Source organism: Ovis aries, chromosome X, assembly GCF_016772045.2.
Source record: "Ovis aries strain OAR_USU_Benz2616 breed Rambouillet chromosome X, ARS-UI_Ramb_v3.0, whole genome shotgun sequence".
In the NCBI taxonomy this organism is placed as follows: domain Eukaryota; kingdom Metazoa; phylum Chordata; class Mammalia; order Artiodactyla; family Bovidae; genus Ovis; species Ovis aries.
The window spans coordinates 107166523-107188522 of record NC_056080.1 but is presented as its reverse complement, the minus strand read 5'-3'; the positions used below and the strand labels follow the sequence as shown (position 1 = coordinate 107188522).

The 22000-nt window shown below is 38.3% G+C and overlaps 1 long non-coding RNA gene across 1 annotated transcript; it reads left to right on the top strand.

Annotated features, from left to right (window-relative positions):
- Positions 1–343: 343 nt before the first annotated feature.
- Positions 344–21947, top strand: LOC121818174 (uncharacterized). Its single transcript, XR_006058236.2, has 3 exons — positions 344–538; positions 2366–2502; positions 19005–21947. It is a non-coding gene; the product is annotated as an uncharacterized LOC121818174 (long non-coding RNA).
- Positions 21948–22000: the final 53 nt, after the last annotated feature.

Below are 22000 nucleotides of genomic sequence, written 5' to 3'. Positions count from 1 at the left end.
ATGGCATCACTGACTCAATGGACATGAGTCTGAGTAAACTACGGGAGTTGGTGATGGACAGGAAGCCTGGCATGCTGCAGTCCATGGGATCGCAAAGAGTCGGACATGACTGAGTGACTGAACTGAACTGAGCGGGAACTAGGACTCTGCCCCAGGGCTGCACTATTATTTCTTGACTTTCCCCTTTTGTCTCCACAACTCCTCCTCCCCTAATTAGCAACTGTCTGAACCTCCGGTTGGAACTGAGGGACTGAATAAAGCCTATTTCCTGTAATCAAGAGAAGGGAGACACAGAAAGGCTTTTGTGTCCTGGAGGCCCACAGGGCCCTGCTGTGTGTATCAGTCTCAGCAAGCAGTCCGGTGCATTTGGGAGTCTGGGTTCAGTTCAGTTCAGTCGCTTACTCGAGTCCGACTCTTGGCAGAATTCTAACCAGTGGATGAAGATCTATGGCCAGGAGCTGAGCCTAGCAGAAGTATTGCAGCCCTAATCAGGATAACCTGCAAGAATTAAGAGGTAGGAAACAGGTCTGAAGCCCAGGTGAGTTGAAGGAGACCTTTGGGTGCTTAAGGTCTTTCAGGTTATAAATTTACACAGCCTGAATAGAATGAAGAAGAATTTTTTTTTTTTCTACCGTGATACTTATGAAGTGGTAGCCAAAGTGGAGAGAGAATATATGGGGGCATGATTGCTAGAGGTACTCCCTAGAAAGAAGCTCTTTCAAGCCACACCTCCCCACCCACTAAAGAATATCTCTTTTGGAAGAATTTAAAGTGCATTTCCCCATTACATTTCCTCTGTTCATGTATTAGGGGACGGGGAATTATAAATCAAAATGTTTCCCAGATTACTAAAGCGATGGTTACTTTTAATAATAAAGAGCAATTGAATTCTTTAGGCATTTATTATGATAATACTGCATTGTTTTCTGTAAGGCAAAGCTTTTCAAATTGGCAACTCTTTTTGATTTCACAATGTGGGGCAGAGGATGAATTAAGGTGGGCTAAAATTAATTGATTTGGAGAAACTAGTCAGGTTAGAGAATATTGTAGCAATCCAAGTGAGATGCTGGTAATTTGCCAGGAGAGTGATGGTAGTGGAGGAATGAAAACAGATAGTTTGGAAATATATTTTGGTTATAAAATCAACAGGACATGGATATGTGTAACCGGTTGGATATGTGTCTAGCATGATGTGAGAGAGAAGGAGGTGTCACAGGTAAATCTTAGGCTTCTGACTCACATATTTGTATGTATGATGGGCCATTAACTAGCAAAGGGGACACTAGAAGCAATTAGGCTTGGAGATAGAAAACTCTCAGTTCAATTGTAGAGGTATCGCATTTGCAGTGCTTTTGAATCTTGGAAAGGGAATATTGAGTGGCAAGTCTGAAGTTCAACAGAAAGGTCTATGCTGGAGACATAAATTAGGTGAGTCATTTATGACTCACACTATACATATTATTCTGTAATTTGTTTTTCATCTTTAATATGTCCTATATAGCCTCCACTCAATATATATATATATTAATCTCATTTAATAGTCATATAATATTCTATAGTATGTACAAATGTACTATAATTTATTCAACCATTCTCTTATCAAATGAACATTTAGATTGGCTCCAGAATTTTTAAAAGTATTACAAATGCTGCAATAAACAAGCTTACACATATATCTTGTTATACTAATAGTGCTTTTATTTCTGGTGGACAAATTCTCAGAAGTGAGATTGCTGGATCAAAAGCTATGTACATTTTAATTTTAATAAATATTTCCAGGTTGGCTATATAATAGGATGGTTGAGAGCAGGAGCTGTGGAATAAAAGTGTCAGGTTTCAAACCTTGACTCCACCATTCACTAGCTTTATAACCATGAACAAGTTAGTTACTCTCCTCTGCCTTCCTCCATTTCTTCTTCTGTAATTAGGATGTACCTGTCTCATGTCACTGGTCTGAGGATTAAATGATATACTAGATTTATATTGTATGAACAGCTTAGAAATTTTGAGACACACAATGAACTTAGTAAAAGTTATTATTGTTTTAAAAAGAACTGTAGTTTATTTATAGTTCTACCCACAACATTGGAGAATACCTACTTCCCTCACAAACTCAACAGCAAAGTATGTTATCAATTAAAAAATTGTTGCTATGACTTCAAGTTCTGATCATAACAGAGTAGCTGGTATCAGGCTACTCTCCTGCCATGAATGACTGCAAAAACTGGACAAAAATACTTAAAACAACCATTTACAAGCATTTGACAGCAACCAAAGCAGGGTGGCAATCCTTGAGAGAGAGAGAGAAATATCTGATTCAAGCCTAGCATTTACCTAGGTGTTTTCCCTCCGTATATTTCCCAAGGTGGCAGAATCCATGCTGAGAGTGGTGGTCTCTCTGGGCAGAAGAAGCAGGAATTAGAGTTTGGGCCTGCTAAAGTGGTTGGAATTTGTGAGCTGGTTGCCAGAGAGACTGGAGCCATGGAGAGGAAGCCCCAGAAGGTACCATGTTGTCATAATAATTCCTAGCATGTACCAGGCAATGGATTTTCACTTTAATCTAATTTTTACAATAAGCTTATGAACAAGGCTAATTAGAAGTAGGTTTAGTATTATCCCTATTTTACTGATGTGTATTTATTATTTCCCCGTTTTATTGTTGTTTAGTCACTAAGTCATGTCTGACTCTTTGCAACCCCATGGAGTGCGGCATACCATGCTTCCCTGTCCTCCTCCCGCAATTTGCTTGAACTCATGTCCATCGAGTCAGTGATGCCATCCAGCCATCTCATCCTCTGTCGGCCCCTTCTCCTCCTGCCCTCAATCTTTCCCAGCATCGGAGTCTTTTCCAATGAGTTGGCTCTTTGCATCCAGTGGCCAAAGTATTGGAGCTTCAGTTTCAGCATCAGTCTTTCCAATGAATATTCAGGGTTGATTTCCTTTAGGATTGACTAGTTTGATCTTGCTGTCCAAGGGACTCTCAAGAGTCTTCTCCAGCACCACAGTTTGAAAGCATCAGTTCATCACTCAGCCTTCTTGATGGTCCAACTCTCACATACATACTACTTTTTATAGACAAAGGAAAAATAGAGGTAAAGAGAAGTTAAGTAATTTCCCCCAAGTCACATAGCTCACAGTAGTAAGATTGGATCTGAATCCAGGTAGCTTCTATACCATAGTACCTTTCTGAAGAGCAGGTGCTGGTCTAAGTATCTTATATTGTATTAACTCATAAAGGAGCTATCGTTATCATTCTCACTTTAAAGAGAACTTCCAGGTAGGCATTGCTGGATCTGAGATTCAGACTCAGGTAGTGAGGCTCTAAAGTTTTTGCTCTTAAATACCACATCACCCCTATTCTTTTATTTTTTGGAGTTTTTATCTGGAATGGTTCCAGAATTTAATATCTATTAATTATTATTTTTGGCACAATTGTATGGATTTTCTCTTTAACTTTTTAATACAAATTGTATTGTTAGATTTCCTAACATCTTGCATAAACTGCTGGATTTTTTGTTGTCTTATTTAGAGTGTTTACATTTGTATGGTGAATGCTTTTTATTTTTTATATGTATTATGTTTTGTATTTAAGCTATAAAAACTTTGTAAAATAAATTGGAAAGTTTTGCATCTTTTATACATATCCTATGTTTTTTTAATGTTCTTTAAAATTTTTTATTGTGGCAAAATACACATGCAATTTACCATTTTAACCATTTTTAACTGTACACTTTGTTGGTATTAAGTACATCCGTACCATTGTACACTCATCACTACCATCCATCTCCAGAACTCTTTCTGTCTTGCAAAACGGAACATCTATATTCACTTAACAATAACTCTCTATTCATCTTGCCTAGCCTCCTGAAACTTCCTTGTACTCTCTGGGTGTATGTATTTGACTACGTATCTCATGAAAGTGGATTTTTGTCTTCACGTCTGGCTTGCTTCACTTCAGCATAATGTCATCAACATTCATTTGTGTTGTAGCATGTGTTGGAATTTCCTTCCTTTTTAAGTCTAAATAACATTTCATTGCATATTTTTACTTTATTTTCCTATTGACTTGTCTGTTGATGGACATTTCTTTCTACTTTTGTGGCTATTGTTAATGATATTGCTATGAACGTGGCTGTAGAAATATTTCTTTAAAACCTGCCTTCAATTATTTTGGGGTGTATGCCCAGAAGTGGATTTCCTGGACCATATGGTAATTCTATTTTTACTTTTTTGAGGAACAACCATAATTCTGTCCACAGTGGCTATATTATTTTAAGTTCCCATCAATAGTGCAGAAGATTTCTAGTTTCTCCATATCCTCACCAATGCTTGTTATTTTCTGTTCTTTTTTTTTTGGGGGAAGAAGCCATATCTTTCCGTGTGCTTATTGACTTTGCTGTGTGCTGTGCTTAGTCACTCAGCTGTGTCTGACTCTTTGTAACCCCATGGACTGCAGCCTGCCAGGCTCCTCTGTCCATGGGGATTCTCCAGGCAGGAATACTGGAGTGGGTTGCCATGCCCTCCTTCAGGGGATCTTCCCAACCCAGGGATCGAACCCAGGTCTCCTGCATTGCAGGTGGATTCGTTAGCAACTGAGCCACCAGGGAAGCCTAAGAATATTGGAATGGTTAGCCGATCCCTTCTCCAGGGGAACTTCCTGACCCAGGAGTCAAACTGGGGTCTCCTGCAATGCAGGTGAATTCTTTACCAGCTGGGCTACCAGGAAAGCCTGTGCTTATTGACTAGTCATTCTTATATCTTCTTGGGAGAAATCTTAGTTCTTAGTTCTTTGCTCATTTTGAATTGGTCTTTTTTAAAAAAATTGTTGAGTTTTAGAAGTTCTTTATATATTCTGAATATTAATTCCTTATTAGACACAAGATTTACAAATAATTTCTCCTATTCTCTAGGTTGCCTTTTACCTTGTTGATTATTTCCTTTGATGCACAAAAATGTTTAATTTTTATGAAATCCAATTTGTCTATTTTTGCTTTTGTTGCCTGTGCCTTTGTTATCTCCAAGAAACCATTGCCAAATCCAATGTCATGAAACTTTCCACCTATGTTTTCTCCTAAGAGTTTTGTAGTTTTAGCTGTTACATGTAGGTCTTCGATCCATTTTGAAGTGATTTTTGTATATGATGTTACGAGTCTAATTTCATCCATTTTGCACATGGATATCCAGTTTTCCTAGCACCATTTGATGAAAAGACTGTCCTTTCCCCATTGAATGTTCTTGAAATCGTTACCAAAAAATTATTTAACCATACATATATATATATATATATATATATATATAATTTATTTCTAAGTGCTTTATTCAGTTTCATTGGTTTATAAGTCTAATTGTTGTTGTTGTTATTTAGTGCTAGGTTGTTTTCAACTCTTATGCAACCCCATGAACTGTGTAGCCCACCAGGTTCCTCTGTCCATGTGATTTCCTAGGCAAGAATACTGCCAATGGGTTATCATTTCCTTCTCCAGGGGATCTTCCTGACTCAGGGATAGAACCCCTGTCTCCTGCATTGGCAGGTAGGTTCTTTACTACTGAGCCACCAGCGAAGCCCCTTTATTCCAATACCATATTGTTTTGATGGCAAATAGATGGGGAAACAATGTATACAGTGACAGACTTTATTTTCTTGGGCTCCAAAATCACTGCAGATGATGACTGCTGCCATGAAATTAAAAGACACTTGCTCCTTGAAAGTAAAGCTATGACCAACCTAGACAGCATATTATAAAGCAGAGACATTACTTTGCCAACAAAGGTCCGTATAGTCAAGGCTATAGCTTTTCCGGTAGTCATGTATGGATGTGCTGAAACTCCAATACTTTGGCCACCTGATGTGAAGAGGCGACTCATTAGAAAAGACCCTGATGCTGGGAAAGATTGAAGGCAGGATGAGATGGGGATGACAGAGGACAAGATGTTTGGATGGCATCACTGACTCAATGGACATGAGTTTGGGCAAGCTCCAGGAGATGGTGAAGGACTGGAAAGCCTGGCGTGCTACAGTCCATAGGGTCACAAAGGGTTGGACACAACTGAGCAACTGAACAACAACAAATTGTTTTGATTACCATAGTTTTGTAGTTGGTTTTGAGATGATGAAATATGAATCTTCCAGCTTTGTTCAAGATTGCTTTAACTATTCAGGTATTTTGAGATGCCATGTAAACTTTAGGGTGGATTTTTCTATTTCTGCAAAAAATATCATTGGGATTTTGATAGGAATTTCATTGAGTCTGTAGATCACTTTGGGTAGTGTTGCAATCTTCACAATATTAATTCTTCTAATACATGAACATGGGTTATCTTTCCATTTATTTATGTCTTCTTTAATTTCTTTTCAGGTTTCCCTGGTAGCTCAGATGGTAAAATCATCTGCCTGCAATGCGGGTGACCCAGGTTCATCTAGCAGTTCTAATAGCTTCTGTGTGTGTGTGTAATCTGTAAAGTTTTTATACATATAGCATCACATCATTTGTAAACAGACAATTTTACTTTTTCCTTTCTAATTTGGATACCTTTATTTTTTTATATTAAGAATGAATAACTTAATTAGACTAATAGCCTAGTAATTTCTGATAGCTTAATTGCTCTGTCTAGAACTTCCAGTACCATGTTGAATGGAGGTGGTGAAGTGTGCATTCTTGCCTTATCCTGATCCTAGAGGAAAAACTTTGTCCTTCACAACTTAGTACAATGTTTTCTATGAGTTTTTTATATATGACTTTTATTATGTTGAGGTAGTTTCCTTCCATTCCTAGTTTGCCCATAGCTTGTAATACAAATTAAAAAGTACATTTTTGCAGAGATAAATTTTAGGTAAGTCATGATTTCTATTTTAATTTCTTCTTTTATCCAAGCACTTATCACTTTCCAGATGGCCAAGATATTCTTATATTTTTGTTATTGATTTCTAATTTTTTGTACTGTTGTTAGGTAATGGGGTCTTTAAAAACTTTATGAATATATTAAAGCTCCTTTGTGTGAAGGACATCATTGATTTTAATAAATATTCCATAGCCATAAGAAGAAAGTACATACTTTCTTTGAAGGGGACAGAAAATTTTGATTGAATAACTCCCATTCTCCATTTTTCCTTTCTGCTTTGTCATTTTCTGAAAGACATCTATTAACATTCTTCACTATGTGTAGTTATACTGCTTTCTCTGTCTAATTCTGGGAAACTTTGCTGTTTTATTGCTTGGCGCATAAATATTTGTGATGGCTATATCTTCTTAGTATCTTTTACCATCATGCCAGCTTTAAGTCTTTGTTCAAATGTTACCTTTTTAGATACGCTTCTAAAAGGCACTGTTCACCACTCTTTTGCATACATTTCATCTTCCCTTATTTTGAGTTTTTTGATTTGTTATAGTTTTCATTTGGGAATATTCTTTCTTTGAAGGATTTACTTATAAAGAGTACATGAATGGTTTACTTTCTGAACTCATGTTTACAAGTGTTTTTTACTCTCCCATATGAATATTACTTTAAATCCTTTTTCCTACATATATTTCTTTCAGGATTGAAGAAGAGAAATTTCATGCTAGTCTAAGTCTATGTTATGAAAGATTCTTTACCATCTGAACCATCAGGGAAGCCCAATTATATGTTATAAACAAACTTAAAAAATCTATCTGGATATCTATAAGATTTTCCTTTTATTGTAGCCTAGGTTTTTTTTAAAATTTTTTTGCTTAGGTGTTTTAATAGGCTTTCTGGGTGTGCTTCTTTTCTCATTAAAGGTTCTTAAAATTTGGGATCACTTTTAATCTGAAAACTAAAGTTTTGTAGTTTAGAGAAGTTTTCTTTTATTGTTTCTCTGATTACTGATTTCCACCTATTTTTTTCTCTTCTTGTACAACTATTGCTTAGTTATTAGTTTTCTGGATCTGCTCTCAATATACCTTATCTTTTCATTGATAAATCCCATTTCAATGTATTTTTCTCTTATGTTTACAAATATTTCTTTTATCTTCTGGTTTTCAGCATTGATCATTCTATTTGACATTTTCACTGATAAATTTTTAAATGGTGAAAAAATGTTTTTTGGTTTCCCCATTTCTGTGTCTCTTTAGGGCTTCTTGCTGTTTTCATCTTATTTTTTCCCCTTTCCCTTACAATTAGTTCTGTCCCAATTATAGTCATGCATTCTCATTGTTCAGATTGATTGTTCTCTCATGTTACTTAATTTCCTTAGCTGTACTGTGAATTTTCAATACGTGCTTATGGATGTGTTCATTCAGTACACATGTAGTTCAGGTTGTTAAGGGTCTTTCTGGCAATAGTGAATTGGAAGGTGTTGGATGATAGAGTAAGGATATTTATTCCAGTGTTCCCTTAGCAAGTCAAAGAAGAAATGGAACCTCACTATGGTATGTGTGCTTGTGTATGTGGCCTTTCTGTTCTCAGTCTTCCTTCCTTAAGTGCAAGTATTGATAGAAAAGTTCATGAAGGAATTCCCTGGTGGTCCAGTGGTTAGGACTCTGCGCTTTCACTGCCAAAGGTCCGGATTCAGTCCTTGGTCAGGAAACTAAGATCCTACAAGCCACGTGGCATGGCCAGGCAAAAAAAGTGCATGAAATGGGAACAATGCAGCTATTGTCTTCCAGGGATGCCTCAGATCAGCAAAATGAATTACCTTCATAGGACTGCTCTGGAAAGTGGAAGAACATTACTGAAAACTGCTTATTTCCTCCTTGACCCTTCCTTTATTGTTCTGAAAAATGACATCATGCACTTGTTATGTCCTCTGGAGATGTGGCGTTCTCTGATCCAATTAAGATTCTCTGTAGATTCTTTTACTATCAAACTATGCTTATTTAAGATAAGTAGTCCTACAAATAGCTGTGAAGAGAAGAGAAGCGAAAAGCAAAGGAGAAAGGGAAAAATATAAGTATCTGAATGCAGAGTTCCAAAAATAGCAAGAAGAGATAAGAAAGCCTTCCTCAGTGATCAATGAAAAGAAATAGAGGAAATCAACAAAATGGAGAAGACTAGAGATCTCTTCAAGAAAATTAGAGATACCAAGGGAACATTTCATGCAAAGATGGGCTCGATAAAGGACAGAAATTGTATGGACCTAAAAGAAGCAGAAGATATTAAGAAGAGGTGGCAAGAATACACAGAAGAACTGTACAAAAAAGATCTTCAAGATAATTATGATGGTATGATCACTCACCTAGAGCCAGACATCTTGGAATGTGAAGTCAAGTGGGCCTTAGGAAGCATCACTACGAACAAAGCTAGTAGAGGTGATGGAATTCCAGTTGAGCTGATTCAAATCCTGAAAGATGATGCTGTGAAAGTGCTGCACTCAATATACCAGCAAATTTGGAAAATGCAGCAGTGGCCACAGGACTGGAAAAGGTCAGTTTTCATTCCAATCCCAAAGAAAGGCAATGCCAAAGAAAGCTCAAACTACCACACAATTGCACTCATCTCACATGCTAGTAAAGTAATGCTCAAAATTCTCCAAGCCAGGCTTCAGCAATATGTGAACCGTGAACTTCCAGATGTTCAAGCTGGTTTTAGAAAAGGCAGAGGAACCAGAGATCAAATTGCCAACATCCGCTGGATCATGGAAAAAGCAAGAGAGTTCCAGAAAAACATCTATTTCTGCTTTATTGACTATGCCAAAGTCTTTGACTATGTGGATCACAACAAACTATGGAAAATTCTGAAAGAGATGGGAATACCAGAGCACCTGATCTGCCTCTTGAGAAACCTATATGCAGGTCAGGAAGCGACAGTTAGAACTGGACATGGAACAACAGACTGGTTCTAAATAGGAAAAGGAGTATGTCAAGGCTGTATATTGTCACCCTGCTTATTTAACTTATATGCAGAGTACATCATGAGAAATGCTGGACTGGAAGAAGCGCAAGCTGGAATCAAGACTGCCGGGAGAAATATCAATAACCTCAGATATGCAGATGACAGCACTCTTATGGCAGAAAGTGAAGAGGAACTGAAAAGCCTCTTGATGAAAGTGAAAGAGGAGAGTGAAAAAGTTGGCTTAAAGCTCAACATTCAGAATATGAAGATCACGGCATTTGGTCCCATCACTTCATGGGAGATAGATGGGGAAACAGTGGAAACAGTGTCAGACTTTATTTTTTTGGGCTGCAAAATCACTGCAGATGGTGACTGCCATGAAATTAAAAGACACTTACTCCTTGGAAGGAAAGTTATGACCAACCTAGACAGCATGTTGTAAAGCAGAGATATTACTTTGCTAACAAAGATCTGTCTAGTCAAGGCTATGGTCATATATGGATGTGAGAATTGGACTGTGAAGAAAGCTGAGAGCCAAAGAATTGATGCTTTTGAACTGTGATGCTGGAGAAGACTCTTGAGAGTCCCTTGGACTGCAAGGAGATCCAATCAGTCCATTCTGGGTATTCTTTGGAAGGAATGATGCTAAAGCTGAAACTCCAGTACTTCGGCCACCTCATGCAAAGAGTTGACTCATTGGAAAAGACTGTGATACTGGGAGGGACTGGGGACAGGAGGAAAAGGGGACGACAGAGGATGAGATGGCTGGATGGCATCACCGACTCGATGGACCTGAGTCTGAGTGAACTCCAGGAGATGGTGATGGGCAGGGATGCCTGGCGTGCTGCGATTCATGGGGTTGCAAAGAGTCGGACATGACTGAGCGACTGAACTGAACTGAACAGTCCTCAAACATGACTAGGTATTAGAATCACCTTGTGTGTGTGTACACTCATTTGCTCAGTCATGTCCATGTGGTCCCATGCACTGTAGCTCATCAGGCTCTTCTGTCTATGGGATTTCCCAGGCAAGAATACTGGAGTGGGTAGCATTCCCTCCACGGGATATTCCTGACCCAGGAATATAGCCCGTGTTTCTTACATTGGCAGGTGGATGGGAAAGTGGGGAAAGTGAGGAAAGAGAAGTGGCTAAGTCGTGTCCAACTCTTTGCAACCCCATGGACTGTAGCCTACCATGCTTCTCCATCCATGGGATTTTCCAGGCAAGAGTACTGGAGTGGGTTGCCATTTCCTTCTCCAGGGCATCTTCCTGATCCAGGGATCAAACCTGGGTATCCCACATTGTAGGCAGACACTTTACCATCTGAGCCACCAGGGAAGCCCATTAAAATCACCTTGGGACATTAAAAAAAAAAAAGTACTATCTGCCTCTTTTCCCTCTCCTAGGACAACTGGATCAAAAGTTTTGGTGATAGAATCTAGGCACTTGCGCTACCATTTTCCAAATTGTTTACTGGATAGTTTCTTCTAGATATAATGTTTATTACCTACCTTCAGATAAGAGGTCAATAAGTGTTTTCTAAATAAACCAATTGATAGATGTAATTTTAAAAATTTAAAATAGTCATTTGAATATATATTTGCACATTATATAAAACCCTAAAGCCCCAAAATATATGCAGCAAATCTCCCTCCCAGCCCTGGTTCTTAGTCATCCAGTTCCTCTCCCTAGTGGAAATCACTGTTGCTAGTTTCTTGTATATTCTTGCAGAGACATTCTGTGCATAATTGAGCATATTTTACCAACCAATCTCCCATTAATGGACCTTTAGATGGATTTCAATCTGTTGCTATTACCAACATTGCTGCAATGATAAATACTTTTTCTACCTGAATCTCTTCATGTGTATCTGTATCATTCCTAGAAATGAAGTTATTAGATCAAAGAATGCAAAATGTCCTTCTATTCCTGGTATCAGTCTCACTTAGTTATGATAGTTTATTCTTTTAATATTCTACAGCGTTCTATCTCATAATATTTAATTTAGAGTTTTTAAATAACCTCTATGTAGCCATTCATAAATGAGAGTCATGTGTCTTTTGCCCCAATTTCCTGTGCTTTTAAAATTTATTATTAGATAAAACTTTGGGAAAGACTGATAAAGTTTTAACATGTTAACTTCTCGTAAGTAACATATTTGTATTCAAACTGAAGCTTTCTGGAAAATGGTGCTCTGATTCAGTAATACTGAAACTTTTTGCATTGCATTTGAATCACTTGTAGAACTTAAAAAAAAAATACAGGTGCACAGGCCTTGCTCATGAACAGGGGTCAGCAAACTGTGGCCTGTGGCCCAGATCTAAGTTGCTACCTGTTTCTGTGAAAAAAAAGTTTATTAGAAAATGGATATACTCTTTCATTTATATGTAGTCTATGGCTGTTTTCACACTACAGGGAAGAATTGAGTAGTTGTGACAGAGTCCATATGGCCTGGAAATCCTAACACAATTACTATCTGGGTCTTTGTAGAACAAGTATGCTATGCTGACCCTTGCTTTATTCTCATGGAATCAAAGCCTGGTACTGAGGCCTTGGTGTACATACAATGAAAAAGTTCCATCAAAGTTGCTCTTTATTTGCACCAAAGTTTGAGAACCAGTATTTAACACAAAGTTAAGTAACTAGGTGATTATTTTCTTCCTACACCAAAGCTTCCTTCCTATCTGCTTGTCTATAATTCCCTTCCCTTGAACTTCCAACCCTTTGGATGAGGCTCTATGAATTTCCGTAAACTCTCCCTGCTATTATGTTCTTCTTCAATTCAGTTCAGTCGCTCAGTCATATCTAACTCTTTGCGACCCCATGGACTGCAGCACACCAGGACTCCCTGTCCATCACCAACTTCCAGAGCTTACTCAAATTCATGTTCATCGAGTTGGTGGTGCCATCCAATCATCTCATCCTCTGTCATCCCCTTCTCCTCCTGCCTTCAATCTTTCCCAGCATCAGGGTCTTTTCCAATGAGTCAGCTCTTTGCATCAGGTGGCCAGAGTATTGGAGTTTCAACTTCAACATCAGTCCTTCCAATGAACACCCAGGACTAATCTTCTTTAGGATGGACTGGTTGGATCTCCTTGTAGTTTTTGAGTAGATGGACCTTTGTTGGCAAAATAATGTCTCTGCTTTTTAATATGCTGTCTAGGTTGATCATACCTTTTTTTCCAAGGAGCAAGTGTCTTTTAATTTCATGGCTGCAGTCACCATCTGCAGTGATTTTGGAGCCCAAAATAATAAAGTCTGCCACTGTTTCCACTGTTTCCCCATCTATTTGCCATGAAATGATGGGACCAGATGCCATGATCTTAGTTTTCTGATTGTTGAATTTTAAGTCAACTTTTTCACTCTCCTCTTTCATTTCATCAAGAGGCTCTTTAGTTCCTCTTTGCTTTCTGCCATAAGGGTGGTGTCATCTGCATATCTGAGGTTGTTGATACTTCTCCTGGCAATCTTGATTCCCACTTGTGCTTCATCCAGCCCAGCATTTCTCATGATGTACTCTTCATATAAGTTAAATAAGCAGGGTGGCAATATGCAGCTTTGACGTACTCCTTTCCCTATTTGGAACACGTCTGTTGTTCCATGTCCAGTTCTAACTGTTGTTTCTTCACCTGCATACAGATTTCTCAAGAGGCAGGTCAGGTTGTCTGGCATTCCCATCTCTTTCAGAATTTTCCATAGTTTGTTGTGATCCACACAGTCAAAGGCTTTGGCATAGTCAATAAAGCAGAAGTCAATATTTTTCTGGAACTCTCTTGGTTTTTTGATAATCCAACATATGTTGGCAATTTGATCTCTGGTTCCTCTGCCTTTTCTAAATCCAGCTTGAACATCTTGAAGTTCATGGTTCACATACTGTTGAAGCCTGGCTTGGAGAATTTTGAGCATTAGTTTGCTAGCGTTTGAGATGAGTACAATTTTGCAGTAGTTTGAGCATTCTTTGGCATTGCCATTCTTAGGGACTGGAATGAAAACTGACCTTTTTCAGTCCTGTGGCCACTGCCACATTTTCCAAATTTGGCATATTGAGTGCAGCACTTTCACAGCATCATCTTTCAGGATTTGAAACAGCTCAACTGGAATTCCATCACCTCTACTAGCTTTGTTCACAGTGATGCTTCCTAAGGCCCACTTGACTTCATGTTCCAGGATGTCTGGCTCTAGGTGAGTGATCACACCATCATGATTATCTGGGTCATGAACATCTTTTTGTACAGTTCTTCTGTGTATTCTTGCCACCTCTTCTTAATATCTTCTGCTTCTGTTAGGTCCATACCATTTCTGTCCTTTATTGAGCCCATCTTTGCATGAAGTATTCCCTTGGTATCTCTAATTTTCTTGACGAGATCTCTAGTCATTCCTATTCTATTGTTTTCCTCTATTTCTTGGCATAGATCACTGAAGAAGGCTTTCTTATCTCTCCTTGATATTCTTTGGAACTCTGCATTCAAATGAGTATATCTTTCCTTTTCTCCTTTGCCTTTCATGGTTTTTTTTTTCTCCTCAGCTATTTGTAAGACCTCCTCAGACAGCCATTTTGCTTTTTTGCATTTCTTATTGTTGGGGATGGTCTTGATCACTGCCTCCTGTACAATGTCACAAACTTCTGTCCATAGTTCTTCAGGCACTCTATCAGATCTAATTCCTTGAATCTATTTGTTACTTCCCTGTATAATTGTAAGGGATTTGATTTAGGTCATACCTGAGTGGTCTAGTGTTTTTCCCTACTTTCTTCAATTTAAGTCTGAATTTGGCAATTAGAAGTTCATGATCTGAGCCACAGTCAGCTTCCTGTCTTGTTTTTGCTAACTGTCTAGAGCTTCTCCATCTTTGGCCACAAAGAGTATAATCAGACTGATATCAGTATTGACCATCTGGTGATGTCCATGTGTAGTCTTCTCTTGTGTTGTTGGAAGAGGGTGTTTGCTATGACGAGTGGATTCTCCTGGCAAAACTCTCTTAGTCTTTGACCTGCTTCATTTTGTACTCCAAGGCCAAACTTGCCCGTTACTCCAGGTATCTCTTGACTTCCTACTTTTGCATTCCAGTCCCCTATAATGAAAAGGACATCTTTTTTGGGTGTTAATTCTGGAAGGTCTTATAGGTCTTCATAGAACCATTCAACTTTAGCTTCTTCAGCATTGCTGTTTGGGGCATAGACTTGGATTACCGTGGTACTGAATGTTTCGCCTTGAAAATGAACAGAGATCATTCTGTCATTTTTGAGATTGTATCCAAGTACTGCATTTCAGACTTTTATTGATTATGATGGCTACTCCATTTCTTGTAAGGGATTCTTGCCCACAGTAGTAGATACAGTGTTCATCTGAGTTAAATTCACCCATTCCAGTCCATTTTAGTTTGCTGATTCCTAAAATGTCAATGTTCACTCTCCTGTGTGAGCACTTCCAATTTGCCTCGATTCATGGATCTAACATTCCAGGTTCCTATGCAATATTCCTCTTTACAGCATCAGACTTTACTTCTATCACCAGCTACACCCACAACTGGATGGATGTTTTTTTCTTACCAGCCCTTAATTAAAGCCATAATAACCAAAGAGTAAATGTTTATGGAATAAATGACTTGCCCATTCCTATTTTGAACAGTCCTATGGCCCAAACTTTGTTATACATATACTTACAGATATGCAGGCATGAATCTCAGTCTATAAACATATGCGTACAAGAAATAAAACTATCTTTTCTAATAAATTCAAATTCAACTCCTTTATTCCAACAGAATTTGGAAAATTAATTGTAATTAGTTTTAGGACTTCACGCTTCTTTCCTTTGAGTTGTGTCTAAGTTATTGAAGGGTAGATGGAGAACTCAAAGAGTGCCAAGAAACTGAGAGATGATCTATTTTATCTTCAATATCATCTGTCCATGTAGGTACCTGCCAAGATGCCCATGGCCCCATCTGAGTCTACATCAAATGTCCATAGACACTAGCAGAAGAAATGATCCTTGTTCCTAACTTCATGGCTCTGTTAGGTTAATTGTCTTTTTCTCTTGCTACTTCCATGTCACACTTGTGTTCACAGAAATCACTTAGCTCTTCTTGCACCATGATGCCATGTAGTAAAGCTCCCTGGTGGCTCAATGGTAAAGAATCTGGCTGCCAATGCCTGCAGTGTTCAGGACATGTGGGTTAAATCCCTGGGTCAGGAAGATCCCCTGAAGAAGCAATGGCAACCCACTCCAGTATTCTGGCCTGAAGAATCCCATGGACAGAGGACCCTGGCAGGCTATAGTCCATGGGGTAGTAAAGAATCAGACACGACTGAGCCACTAAAAAACAACAAAGCTCTGTAAGGCTATCAGGTCCCCTTTTGCCTAGACACATATAAGTGCCATTTGTCTCTGTATCTTATCATCTCCCACATGGGGCCTGAATTCCCTGTTTCTTGGAAACAAAAAAAAAACTTTTGTGACTTTTCATTTCTGGCCCCCTCTTAGAACATTTGACATCTATACTCTCATTGCTTCGTCTCTACCTTTTCTTGGTTCTGTCATCCTAGGAAGTCTTTTCCTGGTCTGGTAGGGGATGGTTGAGCTAATTTTTGCTTTCTCGCAACAATTACTTGTGTATGTTGTAAGTCCTTTGCTAGATGTTTGAAACCCAAATGCTGAGATGAGATGTCTTTTGCTCCCCACAGCTTTATGCTGTGTCTGCTGTCTGCCAAAGCAAATGAGTGTGCAACTGTTTAGCTGCTCAGTGAGGGAAAGGGCAAGGAGAAAAAGGAACTCAAGAAGAAACAGTTGATATTTTAAAAATACCCTGCCCCAGAGGTACATCACTACCGCTTAATGATCATGAATTAGCATACAAGTGCCTGGTCATTGTGTTTTCCTCTCTAGTATGTTCCTTTGTCTCTCTCAGTTAGGTCCCTAAAGAACCCAAAGAACTCTTTCAACTTATGAGAACTATCAGTTAAACACCTCACCTATTCTCAGCTTAGCCCCGCTCCCTTGAAGTGACTCAGGCAGTGAATAAATATGAAATCCCATTTATTTGCTTCTGTGGCTTTTTAAGATATTTTTCTTGGAATGGTCAATGGTCATAAAAGTTTGAGTCCCTGGTGGGTAGAAATGTAAATCTGAGTAAGCAGTAGAAGACAAATCAGCTATCCAAAAATAAATAGAAAAGTTAAGAAAATTTATAGCTGTTTCTTTAGGCTCCTAGGTTAAGTATCTCATAGAGACAGTAGGTGAAGTTTATATCTTACTTTCAGAATCTAATATGCTGTATTTCATCTTGTGTTAATCTATTATGTTTATATGCAAAATGCAGTGAGTTAAGGACTGGGTAGAAAAGTCTTGGCTCCAGGATTCATGTTTGTTTTTCCTTCTTCCCCAGCCAGAGCTTTTTGCATTGGTTTGATGTACTGTAGTTACTTGGGGTTTAATCTTGTATAATAATTAACTTCAATTGATCCACTGCAGTGTGTTAGCAAAGTGCCTGAGCCTATTAAATCCGGGTAAGAATCCTCCATTGCTTTCCTAATTTCCAGCATCATTATGCTGCCGGGAAAGCTGATTAATGTAAAGGCATTCTGAACTGGGGCTTTTGCCTGGTGAAATTTTGGAGAAGGTGCACACTATTCCATTTTACAATATTGCATCTAATAAATATCAGCATAAAGGATCTACATTCTTAGGAGAGCCTTGGATCTATGAATATGTTTCTATTCCTCTTTATAACAGAGATCTTCTGTTAGAGAGAGAAGCCGGAATTGTCAGAGCTGCTTAATGGGGTCACATATGGTTGAGTAAAAATCAAATAGAAAAATGGAACATTACTGAAAGTGTGCCATGCTCAATAGGCTTCTGGAAAAGAAAACAGAAGGCTGCCAATGAGAAAGAGAGGACAAGAGGAAGAAACTACCAAAAAATAGTTGATATAGACATAAACGAAGCTGTTACATTGAATATTCACAGCAGACATGTTTAGCCTTTGAGAAAATTTTAAATAAAGCATCCAAATTGATCTACTGAAAAGTTCTGGGTAGGGGGTTTTTAGTGAAATAATCTGGTGGCTCAGAGGTAAAGAATCCACCTGCCAATGCAGGAGATGTGGGTTTGATCCCTGGATCAGGAAGATCCCCTGGAGAAAGGAATGGCTACCCACACCAGTATTCTTGCCTGGACAGAGAGGCCTGGTTACATGAGGTCCATGAGGTTACAAAATAGAACTAAGTGACTAACCACCACCACCAACAAATCCATTTGAAAAACTTCACTGAGACTCTGCTGTATGTCAAGGTGGGCAAAGAAGATTAAGACTCAGTCCTTGTCTTATACTTTTTTTCTATTTTTAAAATTGGAGTATAATTGCTTAACAATGCTGTGTTGGTTTCTGCTATACAACAAAGTGAGTCAGCTATATGTATACATACACCCCTCCCTCTTGGATCTCCTCCCTGCCCTCCACCCCACTCCTCATCACAGAGTGCTGAGCTGAGCTCCCTGTGTTATACAGCAGCTTCCCACTAGCTATTGCTTATACACTTGGATGTCAATGCTGCTTTCCCAGTTTCACCCTCCTTCCCTCCCTCCCCACATGTCCACATGTAAGTTCTCTATGTCTGCATCTCTGTCTCTATTTCTATCCTGAAAATAGGTTCATCTGTACCATTTCACTTTCTTTTCAATTGTCTTGACTGCCTTGGTGAAATAAAATTTTATTTTGTTTTGCCTCCTGGAGAAGGCAATGGCACCCCACTCCAGTATTCTTGCCTGGAAAATCCCATGGATGGAGGAGCCTGGTGGGCTGCAGTCCATGAGGTCGCTAAGAGTCAGACACAACTGAGCGACTTCACTTTCACTTTTCATTTTCATGCATTGGAGAAGGAAATGGCAACCCACTCCAGTGTTCTTGCCTGGAGAATACTAGGGATGGGGAAGCCTGGTGGGCTGCAGTCCATGGGGTTGCGAAGAGTCAGACATGACTGAGTGACTTCACTTTCACTTTTCACTTTCATGCATTGGGGAAGGAGATGGCAACCCACTCCAGTGTTCTTGCCTGGAGAACCCCAGGGACAGCAGAGCCTGGTGGGCTGCCGTCTATGGGGTCTCACAGAGTCAGACACGACTGAAGTGACTTAGCAGTAGCATGTCCTCAGAAATTTTCAAATTCAGGTCAACTTTCTTGCCTTAGCAAGTAGAATCTAGTAAACATCTTTACTTTTACAGATTGACAGGCTCATCATCTCAAGACAGTGGTCACTCTCCAAGAATGGATGAAACAGATGCTGGGCATGAGGCTGAGTATCTACCAAGACCAAGACACTCCCGGGAATGTAATTAAAAATGGAATGAGCTTCTTTTTTTGTTTGTTTTGCCTCATTTTTCTTAAACGTTCTGTGCAAAAAAGAATTCTACTTAATTAAGGGTTTGGGGTAGTTTGGTTTCAAATAGAGTTTTCACTGTAAATGATTATATTACTTTCAGTTTTATCATCAGGAGGTACAGTGAAATTATCTTGATGATTTAAAGTTATCAAGAATATCAGAAGTAGTATAAGGACTGAAACTTGGACTCCTTAGGAATACATCATTTTCTAACTGATGGATTGCTATCCCATTGATGTTTTCTTTATTTTCTAGCATGGTGTAACTGGAATTAAAAGGAAAGCGAGGTCACTGAAGTCTGAAATTGTAGGGGAAAGCACTATGGATAAGGTGGGATTTGAGTTAGGTATTAAAGGGAGGGTAGATATTTTACTGGGAAGGGGAAAGAGAATTTGAGGGAATAACATGAGCAAAACTGTTCAGGAGGTAGCAAGCATGAGGAGATAAGGGGGATAACAGTGAAAGATATTTCCTCGTATGGGCAAATAAATTTTGGTTGAGGGGCTTCCTGGCGGCCCAGTGGTTGGGACTTTGCCTTCCAATGCATGGGTTCAGTCCCTGGTTGGGGGTCTAAGATCCCACATGCCTCATGGCCAAAAGACCAGAAAGTGAACAAATTGTAACAGATTTAATAAATACTTTAAAAATAGTCCACATTAAAAAAATCTTTAAAAAATTTTGGTTCAGAGTAGGATAAAGATGAAAGTATTTGATGAAGATTTAAATACTAAACTTGAGGAGGCTGTCTGAATTTGAACCTATTAGGATGTAAATGCAAGTATTACGAGCACTGAACAAAAATACTGATTAAGAACTAAAATATTATGGAGAAATCTATAGCAATTATTATTTGGATTTTATAAAAGTTAATGCTCTTAGGCTTTTGCCCCATTATCTGTTGCCACATATAGACTAAATTGATTCTTTCAGAACAATTAATTGATGAGGTTGATGATAGCCTGGGAAGCCAAACAATGCTATGTCATAGACAAGCTAGAAAAATTCTTTTAAGGTTTTGGAGAACTTGGAACCTGCTAAAATAATTTGGGAAAATGTCCTCATAATATAATTTATAGAAAGGATTTTATGGTAGAGAAACTGTATTAGATAATCAGTGGTTGGGATAGGATTTGGTGTTAAAAAGTTTGGGTTCTGGTTTTACCACTAATTAGCTCTCTGTGACATTAGGTAAGTCATTTAAGTTCTCTGAGCTTTAGTTTCCTTATCCCTAAAATGAGAATAATGGTACTTATTATTATGTTGTAAGAAATAAATGAAACTGTGTGTCTTATGAACTTTAAAGAACCACTAGAGAATAAATAATGCTGATGATGAATTACTATCAAATAATTACAGGAAATTATTACCTGAATAATGAAACCATCTAAAGTATGTCATAATTATATAGGTTAGGACATGAAGCATATGGGGAGGGTCTTGGTAGAAGATGTCAGAAGGTAAACAGTAGTAAGCTAGAACTTGGACAAAGGACTGAGCTTAGTGGGCAATGAACCTGTTAGGCCTGACCCAGAAAGTGGTGGCCAGTAATCCAAGTAGAATGTTCTAGGAGAGGTAATGAAATCCTGTTTAGTCTCAGTAGCTACCCATATCAAAAGGCATGATAGGAGAAGTAGAAATTGGAACCCTCATACATTTCTTGTGGATATCTACTTTGGAAAACAGCTTGATAGTTCCTCAAAATATTAAACAAAGGTTTACCATGTGACCCAGCAATTCTACTCTTAGGTATAGATCCAAGAAAAATGAAAACATATGTCCACTCAAAACCTTACACTTAACCACATACATCAGCATTATTTATAATAGCCCCAAATTCATTTAACTTCCCTGAGCCAAGGAGGGACCAGCCCAAATGTACATCAAATGATAAATGAAGAAATAAAATATGGTATATCTATTGCAATGGAATATTACTTCGCAATAAAACGGAATGAAATTCTGATACATGCTATAACACACATGAACCTTAAAAATATTATGCTAAGTGAAAGGAGACAGACACAAAATGCTGCATATTTATTAATTCAATTTATATCAAATGTCCAGAATAAGCAAGTCCACAGAGGCAGAAAGGGTATAGGGAAGTGGTGAGTAAATGCCAAGGAGAATAGGTTTTCTTTTGGGGGTCATAAAAATATTCTGAAATTAGATGATGGTTGTAAAAGTTTGTGAATTCATTATAAACCACTGATTTGTACACTTTAAAAGGATGAATAGTATGGCACATGAATTTATACCTCAATTTAAAAAGTAAACAATAGTAAAAGATCAATATAAAACTTAATCAGAACCAAGTGTCACCAAAATGAACTTATGATATACACGGATAAATGTAAAATTTTCCCCCCCAAATTAATTTTTTATTATTTTTTTGGTATACTTGGTAGTCAAGTAAATTGTTGAACATTGTAGTGTAGGAATAATGTCTTGGTACTGTCTGATGCTCTGTTACTCCTGGAGTCATTCTACTGCACACTGGTGATCCTAAATGGATGATCATTTAAAACTGAGATTTATCATTACCATCTTTGTAAACTCCATGTATATGAAACAAATCGCCAGTCCAGGTTCGATGTATGATACTGGATGCCTGGGGCTGGTGCACTGGGATGACCCAGAGGGATGGTACGGGGAGGGAGGTGGGAGGGGGGTTCAGGATGGGGAACATGTGTATACCTGTGGCAGATTCATGTTGATGTATGGCAAAACCAATACATTATTGTAAAGTAATTAACCTCCAATTAAAATAAATATATTAAAAAAACTGAGGTTTATGGAAAAGCAAGATTATTGTAGGGCAACACACTTTTCTCCAAT